General features: G+C 43.4%; 1 protein-coding gene across 9 annotated transcripts in view; it reads left to right on the plus strand.

Moving 5' to 3' along the window:
- The window catches only part of cd276 (CD276 molecule), a 344,803-nt gene that overhangs the window by 44,241 nt on the left and 279,132 nt on the right, over positions 1–21,430 (plus strand). The window contains exon 1 of one of the 9 annotated variants that reach the window (XM_068015425.1): positions 17,414–17,496. The exons of the other annotated variants lie outside the window; for them this stretch is intronic. The gene's annotated coding sequence lies outside the window, so the exon portion shown is untranslated. Of the gene's footprint in view, positions 1–17,413; positions 17,497–21,430 lie in introns of those variants that run through there. 9 annotated transcript variants of the gene reach the window in all.

Raw genomic sequence — 21,430 nt, forward strand, 5'->3', positions numbered from 1 at the left:
CTGAACTGGAGTAGCCATATAAATACTGTGGCTACAAGAGCAGGTCAGAGCTGGGAATCCTGGGATGTGTAACTCACCTTCTGACTCCCCAATGCCTGTCAACCATCTACAAGGCACAAGCTAACAGTGTGATGGAATACTCTCCACTTGCAGCTCCAACACGACTATGGAAGCTTTCACCATCCAGAACAAAGCAGCCTGCTTGATTGGCACCCCATCCACCTTCAATTTTCACTCCCTCCACCACCGATGCACAGTGGCAGCAGTGTGTACCATCTATCAGCAACTCACCACGCCTCCTTCGACAGCACCAAACTCACTACCTCTACCACCTAGAACGGCAAGGGCAGCAGATGTGTGGGAACACCACCACCTGCAAGTTTCCCTCCAAGCCACACACCATCCTGATTTGGAACTACATTACCGTTCCTTCACTGTCACTGGATCAAAATCCTGAAACTCTCTCCCTAACAGCACTGTGGGTGTACCTGCACCAGACGGACTGCAGCAGGTCAAGAAGGCAGCTCACCACCACCTTCTCGAGGGCACTTGGGGATGAGCAAAAAATGTTGGTCTAGCCAGTGACGCCCACAACCCATGAAATGAATTTTTTTTAAAATGTGAGGAACCTGGTCAAAAGTTCACTTTAAAAAAAAAAAAAAAAAAATTTCTCACCTTTTCCTCGTCCCAAGAGCAGCAGTCACTTATTTACTGCCATCCCTCTTTTTTTTTTTTCCCTCTTCACGCACCCCCCCGCCCCCCCCCTCCGTAGTCAGATGACTCATAACAGATGGGGAGCGAATGTAAGCCTTCTGGTTTGTAAAGCTCGTACAGCATAAAGATACCAGGAAGGCTGAAGTACTGGCACATTGAAGAGTTGGATTAAGATGGGCATCCATTTAAAAAAAAATGGACTTTCAGTAAAGGTCTTACAAAAAAAAATCCTTGCTTCCGTTCCCCTCATTCCCATATTTTTCTCTTCTGTATTGGCTGTCTGAATGCAGTGCACTGTAGATTTGATCAGAACGAATGACGACACATTCTCAGTCTTTTAAAATGTACACATTGATTGCTATGGTGATTCATTGATATTTTTGTGTGTTTTAAGCATTGGCTTGAGCCCAATCCTGCAAGTGCCAAAGATGTTGAAGAGGAGTGGTCAGCTCATTAGGGAGTTTAGGGTTGGGTTTGGTTGCAAGCTGACCACTTGAACTCTCTGCTGGCTGATTACCATTTTGACCAGCGTTGCAAAATTTGCTGCGATATAAACTTTTGCAATCTTTTTTTTTTGTTTGAAATTTCAGACTACTACCTATGGTGACAATGCCCCTTTTTAATTTTCTGCCTGCTTGGCTCACTGGTAGCATTCCTGCCTCTGCCAGAAGGTTGTGGCTTAAACCCCATTCCACAACTGGAACACATCTTTCAGATGAGAGGTTAAACATGACCTGGATGTGTGCGACTGTGGCCCTTTTTTTTTTTTTGAAGAGGGGGATTCCCGCAGGTGTCTTGTTCAGCATTCATCCCTCAATCAACATTAGCAACCCCCTCCGCCTCCCATCTTATTGCTGTTTGTGGGACCTTTACTGTGCACAAATTGGCTGCAGAGTTTGCCTGTGAAATTGTGACGACACTTTAAAAAGAAAAGATGTGACGTATTTTGAGACAACTGAGGGTATGAAAGGCCCGACAGCTCTTTCCAAATGTTTCTTCATGCGCCAGGTCAAAACTGGAAATCTATAGTCCCATCGTGTGGAGCATGTTCAGTTCTGTAATTAATTTGCAGTGGAGTTAGTTCTATATCAGTGAACAAGTAATAATAACTCTGGTTGTTACTTTTTTTTTGCATCTTTGAAAACTTGGACAAAAGAATTCTTTCGCAATTGCTTACGTGAGTTCCTGAAGAATGGACGAATCCTGCCCAGGACCAATTGGTCATTGTGCTATTCCCACAGGTGATTGAAGAATACTTTGACAATGAAGGCACACTGTTGCGACCAAGGTGGGAGGAGTGCACAGTTTGTTCTAGGTCCACTTCTCCAAAGGTCACAACATATTTAAATTTTGTCCCACTTGCCAAAACGGTCAATCATATATTTTTATTTCAGAATAAAACACACTAACTATGTTTCTTTCCTAAAGAACAAAATTATCAGTTTATTATAAACCAAGTCTTAACCAGTAAGGTAAAGCAAAGTATAAACACACCGATCAAAATCTAAAAGTTCCATTTTATCTTTAGCCCCTCTGTCTCTCAAATACACATACCACACCACCCCCCCCCCCCCACCCCACCCCACCCCACACCCCCGTTAACTGAAAAAATAGAGGTTTACTCTTCAGAACTCCAGTACAAAAAAACAAAAAAGAATACTTTGGCCAAAATACTTGCTAATTCAAGAAGAAAAAAGAAAGATGTCAGAGGACCTTTTCTGGTTTGGTGTCCCAAATACATATAGATGGGTGTTGCTGGGACCTTCCTAGAACAGTTCTTGTCAGGTGACGTTGAAGATCAGTTTGGGCAGGCTTTCCAGGGAAAATGCAGTAATGGATTTCAGGCAGTTTCTTGCACTTGCTTCTCAAGCGATGGATAATTAGCATGCTTTTTCAAAGAGCTGGGTGTTGCTATTTTGGCAAGTTTTCTCCAACTGTCTATTCACACCATTGTCTATATATCCCAACTCACTGTGTCCAAAGCAAAACCAAAAGCATCTCAAGAGTCAAGCCTCCTGGCCCCCTATAAATCACTTTTCTGTAAACATCTTCCCCAAGTCAAAAACAACCCCTGCTGAGTAATTATTTGAAGATGGGTGCCTTCCAGTAACTGTTCACAATTGAAACCTCTGTGACCCTTGTTTTTAAAAAAAAAAAATCTATGGACTCTTTCAGTTTTAAAACACAAATTTTCAAAATTTAATAAAAACTAGAAGCACTCTTAACAACATGCCGATGATTTATAATCTGGTACATGCTGCAATCAGCAGTGTTATCATAGAAATTTACAGCACAAAAGGAGGCCATTTGGCCCATCATGTTTGTGCTGGCCTGAAAACAGCTGTGCAGCCGAATCCCACTTTCCAACTTGTACAAAGACTTGACACAAGGGCGTCAAGTTCTTCTTGTTTAATAGACGTGTTCAAAATAAGCTGGCTATTTTTCACACACAATTTACATCATTTAAAGGTGGTGCATAAAGGAATTTTAGACAAATGCATTAAGATATGTTCCTCTTGAGATATTTAACTAGGTGAATTAGCCCACATGGGGAGCTGAAGGCATGCTAAAGCACTGCTCACCATTGGCAAATGTGTTTTCAGCCATTGAGGCCCTGAGTGCTGGAATTCCCTTTCTAAACCTCTGCACCTCTCTCCTCATTTTAAGACTGTCCTGCTGAAAGTGGGAACTGATAATGGCACAGTTACGGCAACAGGGCATCTGGGACCTGAATGAACCAGACAAGCCAAGTCTATCTCCTTAACAAATAAGATTTAAGGATTGGGGAATCAACAGTGCAGGAACTGAGAAGGAAATCTAAATTAGCGGATGAATTTAATATCAAATTATGTGCAGAAGGAGAAATAGAGAGGGACAGAGATTGAATTGAGAGAGGAAAAATGAGTAAAAATAAATAGAAAGTAGAAAATAAATTTATTATGTATAAATGAATATTTGACATTTTTAAAATCCCCTTGAAAAATTTAATATGTGAAGGAATGCGATTCTTTACTTGTAATTAATTTTCAGTGCCAGAGAGGTTGAGGGGCAGCAATGAACAATTATTAGCCAAGGGTATGGAAGCCTGGTAGTTATGGGACTGGATGAGCAACTTTTGGGTCACAAATTTAAATCCCACCCTGGTAAATTATGGAACTAAACACCACCAATTAGGGGATTTCAGGAATGGAGAGATCTGTGCTGCACACAGATCTTTGAAGGTGGCAGCATAATTTTGAGAAGGCTGTTTTTTTAAAAAAAAGCATATGGGGTCCTTGGCTTTATTAATGGAGGCGTAGAGTGCAAAAACAGTTGTGCTAAACCTTTAAAACACTGGTTAGGCCTCAGCTGGAGTATTGGGTTCATTTCTGAGAACCACAGTCTTGGAAGGATGTCAAGGCCTTGGAGAAGGCACAGGAGAGATTTGCTAGAATGGTACCAGATTGCTGGGCCTGCCTGTCTGTTCCCAGAATCCCTCGAGCCCACTTGCACATCCTCAAGGGTGCCTTGGCTACTGCAGTGGTGGTGCTGCTGAGCTGTCAGCCCTCTGACCTGGCAGCTCTTGGGGACGGGCTGCTGTCCTTAATTGGGATGACCGCCCTGGGGGTGGCCACTTAATTGGCCACTACCGTGAATATGCCTCTCCAGGTCTCTCTATCGGCCGAAGTAGGGTCATCTCCCGCTTTTGGCCCCATCAGCGGAACCTCAGCTGCTGTGGAAAATTTCAGCCAAGGAAACGTTTAACACATCATGCTGTTGTGATCTGGAATACACTACCTGAAATGGTGATGGAAGCAGGTACCCCACCTTGAGAGATGTAAAGACCCTAGAGAGGGTGCAGAAGAGATTGCCTAGAATGATACCAGGGATAAAGGTTTTCAGTTATATGGAGGGACCGGAGAAACTGGTGGGGTTCTCCTTGGAATTGGGTAAAAAAAAAAAAAAATACCTGAAGGGAAAACATTTGCAGGGTTATGGGGAAAGAGCTAATTGGATAGCTCTATCAAAGAGTTGGCATGATGGGCCGAATGACGGCCTCCTATGCTGTAGCATTGTATGATCGACATTAAAAGGGTACTTGTGCTACTAATTACTAGCTTTAAATATCTATGACCAGTTTAGTTGGTAGCTGCCGCACAAATAAAGCAACTTAATATTGAAGTGAGGCAGACAGCTTCACAAAGCTGAATCTCACTAATAGAGAGTGGTACGGCGCAGACAGCAACTTTTGGATATTTGTATTTAATTGTGAATCTGCCCCTTGCCTGAAGATGCTCTACTGTTTATGCATAAATAAGTGAGCCCCATTAACCTCAGTTATTTTGATAGCAAATATTGCCCCAATACTTTATGGAATTTTAAAAAAAGAAATGGAGACAAAAAAAATCCAGTTTGTTTACCTTCATGAGAAAGCACAGCTATACATAATCACGAACATATGCAAAAGATGCTTGATGTAGGGTTAAAAAGATTTGGTTCCTCGTGAATCCAGCAAACTATTATATTGAGAAGTTACTGGTGTGTGTCAGAGTTATGATACCTGCTGTGAAAAGACAATAGTTCCGTCTAGCCTCTGGTGCTCTATCAAAGGAGAACATTATGTATTTATAGTATGACATGAATAACTGGAAAATGCTAACCTTGTAATATTTTTGGGATGGATCATCAATTATGTTATAATTCTGTAATGAAAAACAGTGCTCAACTCTGCAAAACACATGGTTCAGCAAGTTTAGCCAATGAGTTGCTAAGATATATGAACCAATGAATGGTCTGTGCTGATCAGCTAATCACAACTGGGTGATGATAGAGACACTACAGTTAGCCTTGATGTTCATGGTCGGGGGAGGGAATAAGTAGGGAAAGTTTACTGCTCCTACTCACTGTCTAGGAACCCCTACTAGAAGTCTGTATGTTCAGGACAAGGTTATGCTGTGATGTTTCTCCATATTCAGTAGCCTTCTCGCAATCTACTTTGATCATACTTTCATTCATCCCTCTGCCTCCCCCCTCCCCACCAAACTCTGTCCTTCCCCTCTTGGTCAATGTCTGACCAGTCTGTCCCCCGAGAAACACTTTGGGAGATTTTTCTGTTTTAAAGACATTAAGTACAAGTAAGGGAAAACAGAAAATGCTGGCAATATTCAGCAGGGCTGGCAGCCTGTGTGGAGAGAGAAACAGAGCTAATTTTGTCAGTATTGGGAGTGCTTAGCGATGTCAGTTTTTAAGCAAGGCCGAGAAATGGGGAGGGGAGAAAAGAGCATACGGGAAGGCCTGTGATCGGGTGGAAGGCAGGAGAGACTAAATGTCAGAAGGGATGATTGTGTAAGGCAAATGGAGGTGGTAATGGGACAGGAAAAGAAACGAAGGATGTGTCATGAGGAGGTTGAAATGGGAAAAGCAGGATCTCGCCAGCAGCTGCCTTCCAAACCAAAATTGAGTAGTGTTTATGAGCTGAATTTGTAAAACTCCGTGCACCCGGAAGGCTGTGAAGTGCCCAGTTGAAAGATGAGGTGCAGTTCCTTAGGTTTACCTGGTGCTTAATTGGAACAGCCTCTACCAGTCATGGATGAGCTGGACATACAGCCAACCAAATCGGAACTCAGTGATGCCATTGATTCCCTAGCCAGCGGAAAAGCCCCTGGGAAGGACAGCATTACCCCTGAAATAATCAAGAGTGCCAAGCCTGCTATACTCTCAGCACTACATGAACTGCTATGCCTGTGCTGGGACGAGGGAGCAGTACCCCAGGACATGCGCGATGCCAACATCATCACCCTCTATAAAAACAAAGGTGACCGCGGTGACTGCAACAACTACCGTGGAATCTCCCTGCTCAGCATAGTGGGGAAAGTCTTTGCTCGAGTCGCTCTGAACAGGCTCCAGAAGCTGGCCGAGCGCGTCTACCCTGAGGCACAGTGTGGCTTTCGTGCAGAGAGATCGACTATTGACATGCTGTTCTCCCTTCGTCAGATACAGGAGAAATGCCGTGAACAACAGATGCCCCTCTACATTGCTTTCATTGATCTCACCAAAGCCTTTGACCTCGTCAGCAGACGTGGTCTCTTCAGACTACTAGAAAAGATCGGATGTCCACCAAAGCTACTAAGTATCATCACCTCATTCCATGACAATATGAAAGGCACAATTCAACATGGTGGCTCCTCATCAGAGCCCTTTCCTATCCTGAGTGGTGTGAAACAGGGCTGTGTTCTCGCACCCACACTTTTTGGGATTTTCTTCTCCCTGCTGCTTTCACATGCGTTCAAATCCTCTGAAGAAGGAATTTTCCTCCACACAAGATCGGGGGCAGGTTGTTCAACCTTGCCCGTCTAAGAGCGAAGTCCAAAGTACGGAAAGTCCTCATCAGAGAACTCCTCTTTGCTGACGATGCTGCTTTAACATCTCACACTGAAGAATGCCTGCAGAGTCTCATCGACAGGTTTGCGTCTGCCTGCAATGAATTTGGCCTAACCATCAGCCTCAAGAAAACGAACATCATGGGGCAGGATGTCAGAAATGCTCCATCCATCAATATTGGCGACCATGCTCTGGAAGTGGTTCAAGAGTTCACCTACCTAGGCTCAACTATCACCAGTAACCTGTCTCTAGATGCAGAAATCAACAAGCGCATGGGTAAGGCTTCCACTGCTATGTTCAGACTGGCCAAGAGAGTGTGGGAAAATGGCGCATTGACACGGAACACAAAAGTCCGAGTGTATCAGGCCTGTGTCCTCAGTACCTTGCTGTACGGCAGCGAGGCCTGGACAACGGATGCCAGCCAAGAGCGACGTCTCAATTCATTCCATCTTCGCTGCCTTCGGAGAATACTTGGCATCAGGTGGCAGGACTATATCTCCAACACAGAAGTCCTTGAAGCGGCCAACATCCCCAGCTTATACACACTACTGAGTCAGCGGCGCTTGAGATGGATTGGCCATGTGAGCCGCATGGAAGATGGCAGGATCCCCAAAGACACATTGTACAGCGAGCTCGCCACTGGTATCAGACCCACCGGCCGTCCATGTCTCCGTTATAAAGACGTCTGCAAACGCGACATGAAATCGTGTGACATTGATCACAAGTCGTGGGAGTCAGTTGCCAGCATTCGCCAGAGCTGGCGGGCAGCCATAAAGACAGGGCTAAATTGTGGCGAGTCGAAGAGACTTAGTAGTTGGCAGGAAAAAAGACAGAGGCGCAAGGGGAGAGCCAACTGTGCAACAGCCCCAACAAACAAATTTCTCTGCAGCACCTGTGGAAGAGCCTGTCACTCCAGAATTGGCCTTTATAGCCACTCCAGGCGCTGCTTCACAAACCACTGACCACCTCCAGGCGCGTATCCATTGTCTCTCGAGATAAGGAGGCCCAAAAGAAGAATTGGAACAGTAGGAGGCTGAAGACAGAGGGGTCAGAATGGGAGTGGAACAGAAAATTAAAATGATGACAGGCGACCGGAAGTTCAGGTCACATTTACAGACTGAAGAGAGGTGTTCTGTAAAGTCATCACCAGGTCTGCATTTGGCCTACATAATATAGAGGAGACTGCACTGTGAGCAGTGAATACAGGATAATAAATTCAATGAAATAGCAATTTATAAGGGGTTTATTTTTTTGGTTTATGGATGATGCAAAACTTGGCAACATATTAAATAGGGAGCAGGATAGTAACAGACTGCAGGAGGGGGTGTGAAAGAGTGGTGAGACCTGGCGAGAGCATATTCACAAAAGCTTGAAGGTGGCAGGGCAAATTGTTGAGGCAATTAAGGAAGTGTTAGGGATACTTCACATTGAATACAAAAAAAAACAAGGGAGTCATGCTGAAAGTTTACAAATCACTAGTTAGGCCTCAGCTGAAGTATTGTCTGCAATTCTGGATACTACGCTTCAGGAAGGATACGAAGGCCTTGGAGAATTAGAGGTGCTTTACCAAGTTGATCCCAGAGATGAGGGACTTTGGTTATGTTGTGAGATTGGAGAAGCTGGGATTGTTCTCATTTAAAGCAGAGAAGGTTGAGGGGAGACCTAATATTAGTATTTAGCATTGAGGAGTTTTGAGCAAATGAGAATCTGTTTCCTCTGGCAAGTGGGACAATAACCAATAGTTATGGATTTTAAATAACTGGCAAAAGAACTGGAGGGGAAATAAGAAATTAATTCACAAAGTGGGCTTTATCTTTTGAAAATGACAATATTCCGGCAATAGTACTGAAGACCTGTGCTCTACAAATTGCCGTGCTCCTAGCCAAGCTGTTTCAGTACAGGTACAACACTGGCATCTACCCGGCAATGTGGAAAATTGCCCAGGTATGTCCTGTACACAAAAAGCAGGACAAATCCAACCTGGCCAATTACTGCCCCCACCCCCCCCAAACATCAGTCTACTCTGTCACCAGTAAAGTGATGGAAGGTGTATTCGGCAGTGCTATCAAGCGGCACTTGCTTAGCAATAACCTGCTCGCTGACCCTCCGTTTGGATTCTGCCATGGCCACTCAGCTCCTGACCTCATTACAGCCTTGGTTCAAACATGGACAGAAGAGCTGAACTCGAGGTGAGGTGAGAATGATTGCCCTTGACATCAAGGCAGCATTTGACCTAGTATGGCATCAAGGAGCCCTAGCAATACTGGAGTCGATGGGAATGGGGGGAAACTCTCTTCTGATTCGAGTCGTACCTAGCGCAAAGGAAGATGGTTGTGATTGTTGGAGGTCAGTCGTCTCAGACTAGAACATCACTGCAGGAGCTCCTCAGGGTAGTGTCCTAAGCCCAACCATCTTCAGCTGCTTCACAATGACCTTCCTTCAATCATAAGGTCAGAAATGGGGATGTTTGCTGATGATTGCACAATGTTCAGCACCATTCGCGACTCCTCGGATACTGAAGCTGTCTGTGTAGAAATGCAGCCAGATCTGGACAAAATCCAGGCTTGAGCTGATGTGTGGCATGAACATTACTTGCCACCTAAGTGCCAGGCAATACCATGTCCAACCTAAGAGAATTTATCCATTCCCCCCCTCTTGACATTCAATGGCATTACAATTGCTGAATCCCCCACTATGAACATCCTGTGGGTTACCATTGACCAGAAACTGAACTGGAGTCGCCATATAAGTACTGTGGCTACAAGGGCAGATAAGAGGCTAGGAATCCAGAGGCGAGTAACTCATCTCCTGACTCCCCAAAGCCTTTCCACCAGCTACAGGGCACAAGTCATGTGTTTGGTGGAGTACTCTCCACTTGCCTGGATGGGGACAGCTCCAACAACACTCAAGAAGCTCTGTACCATCCAGGACAAAACAGCCCGTTTGATTGGCACCTCATCTACAAACATTCACTCCCTCCAGCATTGACTCACCATTGCAGCAGTGTGTACCATCTACAAGATGCACCGCAGCAACGCACCAAGGCTACTCAGGCAGCACCTTCCAAACCCGTGACCTCTAAGACCTAGAAGGACAAGGGCATCAGCTGCCTTTGAACACCACCACCTGCAAGTTCCCCTCCAAGCCACACACCATCCTGATTTGGAGCTATATCACCATTCCTTCACTGTCGTTGGGTCAAAATCCTGGAACTCCCTTCCTAACAACACCATTTGGGTACCTACCCCACATGGACTGCAGCGGTTCAAGAAGGCAGCTCACCACTACCTTCTCGAGGGCAATTAGGGATGGGCAATAACTGCTGGCCTAGCCAGCGACGCTTATATATCCCATAAAACGTATATATAAAAAAAAATACACTATCCAAAGGGGTGATGGAATCTGATTCCATAGGAACTTCCCAAAGGCAATTGGACATGTATTTAAAATAAATAATTTCCAGGATTATGGGGAGAAAGCTGGAGTGTGGGACTAAATTGGGCAGCACTTTCAAAGAGCCAGCATGGACACTAGGGGCTGATTGGCCCTGTCTGTGTTTTAAGACTCTGTTATGCTGCCATAAAGCAGTCAGCCTTGAATTGTGTATGTCACCGAGGACAGGACCGGGCATGAATCTGTTGGCTCCCTGCAGAGTAGAACACACATTTCGAGCAACAGTCTGGTTCCTGTTCAGTTTTCGCCATCGTTGGGTCACATCTATCGGCAGGTTGGCAGACTGCCAGAATAAAATGCCAGAGGCTCCAGCTGCATCGTGGACTTTGTTGCCTGGTCTCAGCACAGTATCTATTTTCCAGGTTTTAACTCCTGCAATCCTGAATTAGCTTTGTGCCATTTTGAAGTCCGCATGCCATTTCCACTTCCTTCATTTTCTTGACAGTTTGTGCTAATCGACACCGAGGAGGCAGACAGGCAAGTGGAGTTGGGGCCACAACCAGATCAGCCATGATCTTGTGGGATGGTGGAGCAGGCTCGAGGGGCTGAATGGCCTGCTCCCGCTCCCAAGTCCCATGTTCCTTTTTTTCCAGTCTGGAGGTGCAAAGTGTGGTTAGCAGAAGGTGGAGGTTCAATTTATTGGGCTTAAGCTGCTCCATACTAGTTTTCTTCCCCCACGGCGATGGAAATAGTTGGCAAAATGGGGTGATATCTACTTATAAGGTAAAAGTCCAAGGCGTGAGGTGGGAAATGCAACCAAATTGTATTGCACAGCTATTCCCACCTGAACTGAGTTTCCATTTGATGCAATAGTCACTGGCAGTTTCCGTTCCGTAACGGGTTCTATGTGGAGTGTGCAGCAGGCATTTTAGAGGCTGCGGAGCCAGCTCAAGGGGCAGTGCAGTGATGCAAATACTTCGAGCCCAAGTCCTGATGAAGCCTTGAAGCAAAGGTTCTCTTTTTGTAAGACCTGCATCAGCTCCTGTTGTCTTTCGAGGAGTTCTTTGTCCATCAGCATCCTCACGAAGGTCCAGCAATTCCTGAATGCAGGATCTCAAAGAACATCTGACCACTCCGCAGTCCAAGTAGACAATCTAAGCTCTGGGAATCCATTTTATTTATTTGCAGGGAATTACGTGGGGAATTTTGAGATGGCCTGAGAGCGTCGAAGGTGCAATATTAAATAAACTTGTTACTCGTACTGCAGGAGATCCAATAATCAAGGATATCCTTTGGGAATTTAACGATGTCTACTGGGAATTTCCAGCTGCTGATCAGCTGATGTAACTGCAGTAGAAACCCTGGATGGCTCTGCGTAAACGGGTTTTCTGCCAATCGGGAGAGACGCCAATCTTCTTAAATATGAAGTATTAGATATCCTGGCGCCTTGAGAATCAAATTGAAGTCATAAAGCACCTTTTCCTGAAATGCTTCAGGGACAATGAAATAATTTTGAAGTGTAGTCACTGCTGTTCCATAGAGAAGTGGAGAAACCCATTAGCACACAACAAGGCCCCAAAAACAGCCATGGTATGAATGACAATATAAGCTGTTATGCGGGTGTTGGTTGGGGGATGAAGGTTGGCCAGGACACTGAGAAACCCCTCTGCTCTTCACATAGCATCTCGGTTTACTGTTCTTTCTGAAAGACGGCACCTTCTGTAACTAGTACTGCACATTAAGTGTGAGCCAAGGTTATTGCTCCAGTCCTGGATTGGGACTTTACCCCATAATCTTCTGACTTGGCATGGTGATTACACTCTTGCCTTCAAGATGATACAAAAAAAGTCTTCAGAGCCCTCTGTCTACTCATTGTACAATGATTGACCCCATCAATTAATGGATTCTTCAAACCAAGTCCTGTTCTAGAGGAGCCTGCATGGGTTGTTCAGCGGTGACACTGCTCTAGAGTCCCAGCCAGAGATGAATCAAAACCAGTACACTTCCCTATCCATTTGGAGCCCAGTCATTAATCAATTAGCGCATTGCCTGTGTGTGAAAGATCAAGTTTCTTCTGCCTGTAATTCAATAATAATCCCAGCAGAAAATGTTAGCCGTCGGTATTTATGGAACACCTTTCAAGCAAAATTCTGCAGCCAGCAAAACCATTATGATTGGGGTTGTCAACCCTCCTCATCCATTTTCTCCCAAAATTAACAACTGATCTGGGCTCTACTGCTGGCACCTGAGGATGGGGGAAGAAATTACTGCATATGGGTGGTTTGCTCACCTCAGTGTCTTGTCCTCTGAATACCAGCCCCATGCAGACTCACCACAAACAGCAATGGCTCTATTACTGTCCATGTTGGAGCTGCCTCAACCAGTGCCACTAAGGCCAGTCCTTTGGTGAGTCTTGGATTTTCGTGAAGATCACCTCATTTCCTTTCCTCTACCATCCCAATGCAGGGGCTCAATGTAGCATCATGGATACCAAGTGGAAATAAATCAGATTAGTGATGTGAACTTAAAGCGTCTTCCTCTGCACCCCACCAAATATTTGTAAGTTTTACATCCTGTAATAAATGTTTGCTCACTTTGGGGTTGGTTTTTGCAATGAAATTGATGAATTATGCACGTTGGTATTTGTAATGTAACGGCAAGATTGGGCTTTTAAACCAAAAATTGCTGTCTAGCGAATGGATTTTTTGTTGCATCAGTGATATTTTCTCATCCTTCTGACTTCAAAAAGTTAGAATTTGCATTTATATGGGACATTTTGCAACCTTAATTCATTCCCAAAGCACTTTACAGCCAGTGATGTATTTTTGAAGTGCCATCATTGTTATGTCGGATGTGCAACAGCCAGTTTGTGAATATCAAGATCACACAAACAACCAACAAATAAATGAACAGACTGTGGCGTTTTGGTTTCCTGACCAATGTGTATCTCTCAACAGATGAATGTTGGCCCGTACACTAATGAATGCCTCAGCTTACTTGTTTACAATTGCGATTTCTCAGAACGTAAAAAGAGAAAAATCATTCCTGGGCTGCAGGCATCACTGGCAAAACTTATTGCTCATCTCTCAGTTGTCCTGAGTTTGATACAAATGAATGGCTTGTTCTGCCGATTCAGAGAGCAGGCAAGGATCAACCACATTGGTGTGGGACTGGAGACACGTGTGGCCAGATGGAGTAGGACAGCCGGTTTTCCTTCCCTAAGATGCATTCATGTACACTTAATGTTTAATGACAATCCAACAGCCTTGTACTTTTACTGACACCAGCTTTTTATTTCCAGCTATTTTTACGCTGAATTCAAATTTTCAAAGCTCCTCCGGTGAGCTTTGAACTCCTTTTTTTCTCTGGATTAGTAGTCCAGACCTCTGAATTGCTCATCCTGTTGTGTACACGGGCTCCAATGTCACCCCTCTCATTGTAGTAGCACTTCTGATATCATGTATGGTTTAGATGGATGACTTTATGGACCTCAGTTGAGTCGAAGAGATTTGGTACAGGTTCAAACACGGGATCTTCATTTAAAACACCATGTGGTAATAAATCTCATCACTTGATGCTGCATTCCTTCGCTGCAACAAGGAAGACCACTAAGAAATTGATTGAAATATAATTAATTTAAACAGAACTAAATAATAATCTCACAAATTATTGATGCTGTTCTTTGTCCCTGTCAATAAATCAATGTATTTGTCATACTTTAGGTTTCACTCTTTTCAAGCATGCAGTTTCTTGTGTCATGCTTGGAAGGGGCCATGACTCAATAAACAATGAGCTGAAGGAATTATGACACTAAAAAGTCAACTATTAAACTCTTCTTCTTTGTCTCTCGAGCCAAGGAGGCCAATGGTTAAGCGCCTGGAGGTGGTCAGTGGTTTGTGAAGCAGCGCCTGGAGTGGCTATAAAGGCCAATTCTAGAGTGACAGACCCTTCCACAGGTGCTGCAGATAAAATTGGTTGTCGGGGCTGTTGCACAGTTGGCTCTCCCCTTGTGCTTCTGTCTTTTTTCCTGCCAACTGCTAAGTCTCTTTGACTCGCCACACTTTAGCCCTGCCTTTATGGCTGCCCGTCAGCTCTGGCGATCAGTGGCAACTGACTCCCACGACTTGTGATCAATGTCACGGGACTTCATGTCGCTATTAAACTGAACCGTGAGAAATGGGTACGTTTGTACCACAGACAAATTGAGTAGAGGTCAGGTGACCCCCTCCTGTATTTCTAATAAACAAGCCTGTCTGCAAAGATGAAACTGCATCTGAATTAGCTTTGGGGAAAACTCATTGAAATTGAAAGGAGCCCATTACAACTTTGTGACTCCTACCTACAGGAATGAACTAACAAAGATTCTATAGACAGATTGACTTCACAGCTGAAACCAAGATGAATAGATGTGAGGTAGCACTATTGCAACAGAATGCTTCCCATCCAGACACCCACAGATAGCGATGATTTCCATATCCTGGACCATTGTTTTGTCACACCAGGGGAGAGAGTCTTGTGTCACCTGACAGAGGCTCAAATGTGATAAATATTTTACCTTTAAAAGGTAGCCCTCTGGACAGAACAGGAAGATAAAAAAAAAACCTCAGAACGTCAGTTCCACACACAGGCTGAGATCGGTCCAGGTAAGTATAAGCTGCTGCTATACTTCAACTTGCTACAGCAGAGAACTTAAAACTGTGACCACTGCCTCTGGACTGAAGTTTTAACCACCAGAAATCTAGAACACCTCATCAAGTTCATGACTGCAAACCTATACGCCTGCACCTTTGATAAGACTTTTCACCTGAGAAGATGCAATGGGTTTCTGTGAACCATGAACTCTTCACATCGCGTGGAACTTGCTGTTTCCCTTCTGTCTATCTTTGCGCGTGTGTGTGAATGCATGAGTGGATGTAGGTTGCCAACAATTCGGGTTTTGCTATTGAAATAAAAATGTAACCTTCCTTTTTTTTAAAACTTATGAGAAAACACTCTCTGTGATTGGTTGTGAAATGAAAAGAGGAAGCCACCCACATCACTGACCAGCTGTCTGAAATACTTGTGTTACACTTTTAAATAAAATGAAGGAAGAGAAATCCAGTTACTAAAATGTGAAGAGAACTGTCACCAGCAACAGAAAATAACTTTTTCCAATTCACTTGAGCACCACAGTCACAAATAAAGTGTGTTCTTTTGTAAAACGCCAGTCTGATCTTTGATAGATTTTCTACTTAACTAAAGACTAATTGGCTTTTAATTGACTTGAAGCCATCATACTTACAATAAAGCCTTCAAGTATCTTGACTGACACTCCAGTGCAGGATGGAAGAAGTGCCACACTGTTCGAGGTGCCATCATTTGGATGAGGAATTAAACTCCGTCTGTCCCCTCAGGTGGACGTAAAAGATCCCATGGTACAATTTTGAAGCAAAGCAAGGGAGTTCTCCCTAGTTTCCTGTCCAATATTTATCTTTCAATCAACATCACGAAAGCAGATTATCTGGTCATTATCACATTGCTGTTTCTTTGGATTCTTGCTGTGTGACTACACTTCAAAAAGTACTTCATTGGCTGTAAGGCACTTTGGGACTTCCTATAATCATGAAAGATGAGATAAATTCAAGTTCCTTCTCTTTTTAAAGGCACTCATTAAGTTACACATCTGTAGGTTAGAACAAGAATAATACATGGTATAACCTTTTCTGTGTGAAACAATTTCATCCATCTACTGTGAGCAATGCTATGGGATGCCAGCTAGTATCGATTGTCACATTACTAGAATTAACTATTGACTAGCGCCCTGTGATCCTTTACTACCTGTCACAAAATGCAATTCAGTCTCGACTCTTAAGCCATCATCAGCTTTCTTAATTGCATCGTGCACCCCCTAGTTTAAACATGCCTGATCCAAAACAATCTTAAAAAGTAGAAAAGGCAGCAATTTTATACTTTCAAAACAATTAGCTCTCTCTTGCTTTGCTTACAGAGGTGAAAAATATTTTTAAATTTATGTCACTGTCATCACGTAATTGTGTCTTAGTCATTCTTCCGACCCTGTCCGAGTGTCTGCGTCTGCCTGTTGCTGCGTCTGCCTCAGCCATGTTCCATTTCTCAAATGGCCAAATTTGTTACACTTTAAACAAAATATTTTTAAACAAGCTTTTACTTATCTGCTTTAATTAGCTTCAATGTACATTTGCGATTAGGTTTCCAGAAGCATAATTCAAATGTGGATGGCACTGGGCTCCACTGCTGCCTTTGAGGATACTTTCTGTTTCAGCCTTTGTCTCTTCCATCTTGGAAGACACGGGACGCAAAAGTGTCTGGCTTGCAGTGAGCTGGCTCTTAGCACTCGCACGGGTGAATTGAAGGATTCCCTGTGCAAGGATGATTGTCATCAATTATTGTTGCAGTCGATCATAACTTGGCATACAACAAAGCAAAGGTGTAACGCTCTAATGATATGAAATCACTGCACTGATATCTTCATTGCACACTAATTAAATAGGTTTTCACGGTCATGGGTTCAAATTGGTACACAAAGGACGTCTGCTTGTTTAACTTGAAATGCCAATATAAGCATGGCATTGCTGTTTGTCTCGCTCTCTCAGCTCCCACGCCAACATGTTGCTGCCAGTTGGACATTTAAACATCCTTCAGTTCCTCATAGAGCTATTTATCTTTCAAACCTTCCTGGATAGTAATCAAAATTGTGGGAAGAGGAGGGCCCTATTTCCTATCCTGTCTCTTCCTTCCTGACAGGATCTCCAAAAGTGCGAACAAGTCAGTCATAGCTTTAGGTGGTCTGAAGGGGATTCTTGGGCTGAATGCAAGCTCGTTGGGGCCTCATCCTTTAGTGTGTTTCTGGTCAGTGTGCTGTTGATGCTTTACTTCCTGCTCATATTGTAATGATACATTATAAGTGTTACCAGATGTTCCCTGTCTTCAGCCTGTGTCGGTGCTTCAAATCAGTTTGACACTACCTCAATGATCAAAAGCTGAACTGGAGAAGTCAGCAGGATTCATTTTGTAAGTAGCTGAGCTTCTGAATGCTAATTAACAACGTTAAGAGTTCTGCATACAATGTGCACTTCCTGTAAGTGAAGCAATTTTTCTGTCATACTTTCCCATCATATTTAATTGTTTTCAGAATATAATGTTTGCCTTAATCTGTGACTTAAATGCACAGCCCTGATGGTTGGTGCGTTACGTGGCAGAACAGCACTATTATTGCAAATGTGACTTCTGTATTTGCTGTGAGTAACATCATGGGAGATAAGTTAATATTGCTTGTAAAATTTCTTCAGTGCTAATTATGTAGGATCATAGTTTGATTGCAGGTATGCTGCACCAGCACTGCACCGTTTCAGTCTGAATATGCAACTTTAAACCTTTAAAAGTAAGCAAGCTCCACACTGTGGACCTAGATATTACTGTTGGACAAACACTCGACGTCTGCAGGTGACATTCCACTATCCACTCTTTTAATGCAGGTGTCGACCTGTTCATTTTGAATGGGTTAATGTCTTTGCTAAACATTAGACAACTTAATACCAGAGAACTGCACTAGGGACTTGCTAATAACAGTAAATCCAATGCTGTATGCTCTTGTTTGCAGCAGTCATCAACAATGAGTGTGGGAGTTCAATTTGCTTGGAAGATTTAATGGAGCATTTGCGTGTGACTACAGGTATAGGCCACCGAGATGAGTAGAAATTACACGAGTCTCTTAATCTAGATTAAACAAAAGACCTTTCATTAATGTATCACATTATTACATCCTCAGGATGTCTCAAAGCATTTTAGAACCAATTAATTACATGAAAAGCATAGTCTGTTTTCCTGTAAACAAATTCAGTGGTCAATTTAGACACGGGGTCTCACAAATAGCGAGAGGAGTGATCAATTTTTGAGTGTTGGCTAAGGGAGGCATCTTGGACAGGTTCCTAAGGGAATTCCATGCTCTTCCAATAGCGCCATCGGATCGTTTACATTCATATGATCAGGGAGATCAGGCCTTGGTTTCATCTGAAAGATGGCAGCTCTGCCAATGCAGCATTCTCTATGGAAAGATGGTGTAGCGGTCACTAAACTAGTAATCCAGAGACCCAGGCTAGTACACTCAGGGCACGGGCTCGAATCCCACCATGGCAGCTGGTGGGATTTGAATTTAATTTATTCAACTTTTTAATAAAATCTGAAATTGAAAGCTGGTCTCAGTAATGGTGATCTGAAACGATCATCGATTGTTGTAAAAAACCCACCAGCTTCACTAATGCCCTTTAGGGAAGGAAATCTGCCATCCTTACCCTGGTCTGGCCTACATGTGACTCCAAAATCACAGCGATGTGGTTGATTCTAAACTGCCCTCTGAAATGTTCTAGCAAGCCACTCCGTTGTCGAGGGCAATTAGGGATGGGCATCAAACGCTGGCCTTGCCACCGACGCTCACATGCAACAAAACAAATTTAAAAAAAAACTGAAGTGTCTACCTAGATTATCTGCTCAAGTTTGAGTGGGGCTTGAACCCAAAAACTCCAGGACACTACCACTGAGCCTCAGTGTTTCATATTTTGAAGATATTATCTTTTTCTGCTTTCTTGAAATTAAACTTGCATTAATATTAGATTTATTTCCAACATGTAGATGATGGCTGGACAGAGAATAATTGTATCTTGAGGAGTAAGGGAAAATGATTATGGGTAAAAGGCCTGACTTGCTGAAAGGAACCATATGAATGTATGATCTTGTAAGCCAGTGACTGAATATAATCTGATGTATGGCAGTCAAAAGTGTTGTTTTTGAAGCTATTACCTAAAATTGTGTTATGTGCTTAGAGTTGGCAGCTAAAGTTTGTGAGAAAGTCATTAACAATTCGAGAAGACTTGTGAACTGAATGTGGGTCTTTCCTCATCGCTGCAACTTTCAAGCTCTGGCAACATTCTTGTAAATCTCCTCTGTACTCTCTCCAGAGCAATTATGCCCTTCTGTAATGTGGTGACCAGAACTATATGCAGTACTCCAGCTGTGGCCTAACCATCATTTTATACAGTTCCAGCATCACATCCCTGCTTTTGTATCCTATACCTCGGCCAATAAAGGAAAGCATTCCATCTGCCTTCTTCACCGCTCTATCTACCTGTTCTGCCACCTTCAGGGACCTTTGGAAATGCACTCCCAAGGTATCTCCGTTCCTCTATCCCTCTCAATATCCTCCCATTTATTGCGTATTCCCTCGCTTCATTTTCCCTCCCCAAATGCATTACCTCGCACTTCTCCTGGATTGAATTCCATTTGCCACTTTTCCACCCACTCAACCAAACCATTCATATCATTCTGGAGTCTACAGCCATCCTCTTCACTATCAATTACACAGCAATTTTTGTGTCATCTGCAAATTTCCCAATCATGCCTCCCACATTTCAGTCCAAATCATTAATATATACCACAAACAGCAAGAGATCCAACTGAGCTTTGTGGAACGCCACTGGAAGCAGCTTTCCATTCACAAGAACATCTGTTGACTACTACCCTTTGTTTCCTGTCACTGAGCCAATTTTGGATCCAACCTGCCACATTCCCCTGTAACCCCTGGGCTTTCATTTTGCTGACCAGTCTACCATGCGGGATCTTGTCAAATGCCTTACTAAAATCCATATAGAGATCATCTACTGCACTACCCTCATCAATCCTCGTTGTTACTTCCTCAAAAAACTCAATTAAGTTAGTAAGACATGACTGTCCCTTAATAAATCCATGCTGACTATCCATGATTAATCCGTGCCTTTCTAAATGACAGTTTATGCTGTCCCTCAGAATAGATTCTAACAATTTACCCACCATAGAGATCAGACTGACCGACCTATAATTATTTGGCCTCTCCCTGGCACCCTTTTTAAACAATGGTATAACGTTCGCAGTCCTCCAATCATCTAGTACCTGGCCTGTATCTAGTGAAGATTTGAAGATGATCCTCAGTACATTTGCTATTTCCTCCCTGGCTTCCTTTAACAACCTGGGTTGCAATCCATCCGGCCCTAGCGAGTTATCCACTTTCAAGGATGTCAGACCCTCTAGTACCTCCTCTCTCATTATGCTTATCTTATCTAATATTTCACACTCCTCCTCTTTAACAACAATGTCTACATCAACCCTCTCCTTTGTGATGACAGAGACAAAAAACTCATTAAGAACTTTGCCCACATCTTCTGCATCCACACATAAGTTCCCTTGTACATCTCTGATAGGCCCTTTCCTTAGTTATCCTCTTGCTCTTAATGTACTGATAAAATCTTTGGGTTTTCCTTGATTTTACCTGACATTAATTTTTCATGTCTTCTCTTTGCTTCCCTAATTTCATTTTTTACTTCACCCCTACACTTTCTACACTCCTCTAGGCTTTCTCAAGTATTTGTGATCATCATAACCATTCTTTTTCTGCTTTAACTTACCCTGTAAGCTTCTAGATAACCAGGGGGCTGTTGATTTAGCAGTACAGCCCTTTATCTTTGTGGGGACATGCCTACACTGTGCCTCCAGTATCTCGCTTTTGAATGCCTCCCACTGGTTTGCCACTGATTTTCCTTCAACGAGCTGTATCCAGTCCACTTTTGCCAGGTCACCTCTCAGTTTCGTAAAATTCCCTCAATTTACTCCTGTTTAATCCTTGTCCTTTTCCATGATTATGCTAAAACTGGCTGTAATATGTTCACTGTCTCCAAAATGGTCACCCACTGTTAGTTCATCCACTTGCCCAACTTCATTACCGAAGACCAAATCTAGAATTGCGCCCCCTCACGTTGGGGTTGATATGTGCTGTCTAAAAATATTCTTTTGAATGCAGTGTGCCCTCTGTGCCCTTCACACTGTTTGTTTGTATCCCAGTTGATCTCGGGGAACGTGACGGACAATTTGCGCACAGCAATATGATTACCAGATAACCTGTTTTGTTGATGAGGGATAA

Source organism: Heterodontus francisci, chromosome 35, assembly GCF_036365525.1.
Source record: "Heterodontus francisci isolate sHetFra1 chromosome 35, sHetFra1.hap1, whole genome shotgun sequence".
NCBI lineage: Eukaryota > Metazoa > Chordata > Chondrichthyes > Heterodontiformes > Heterodontidae > Heterodontus > Heterodontus francisci.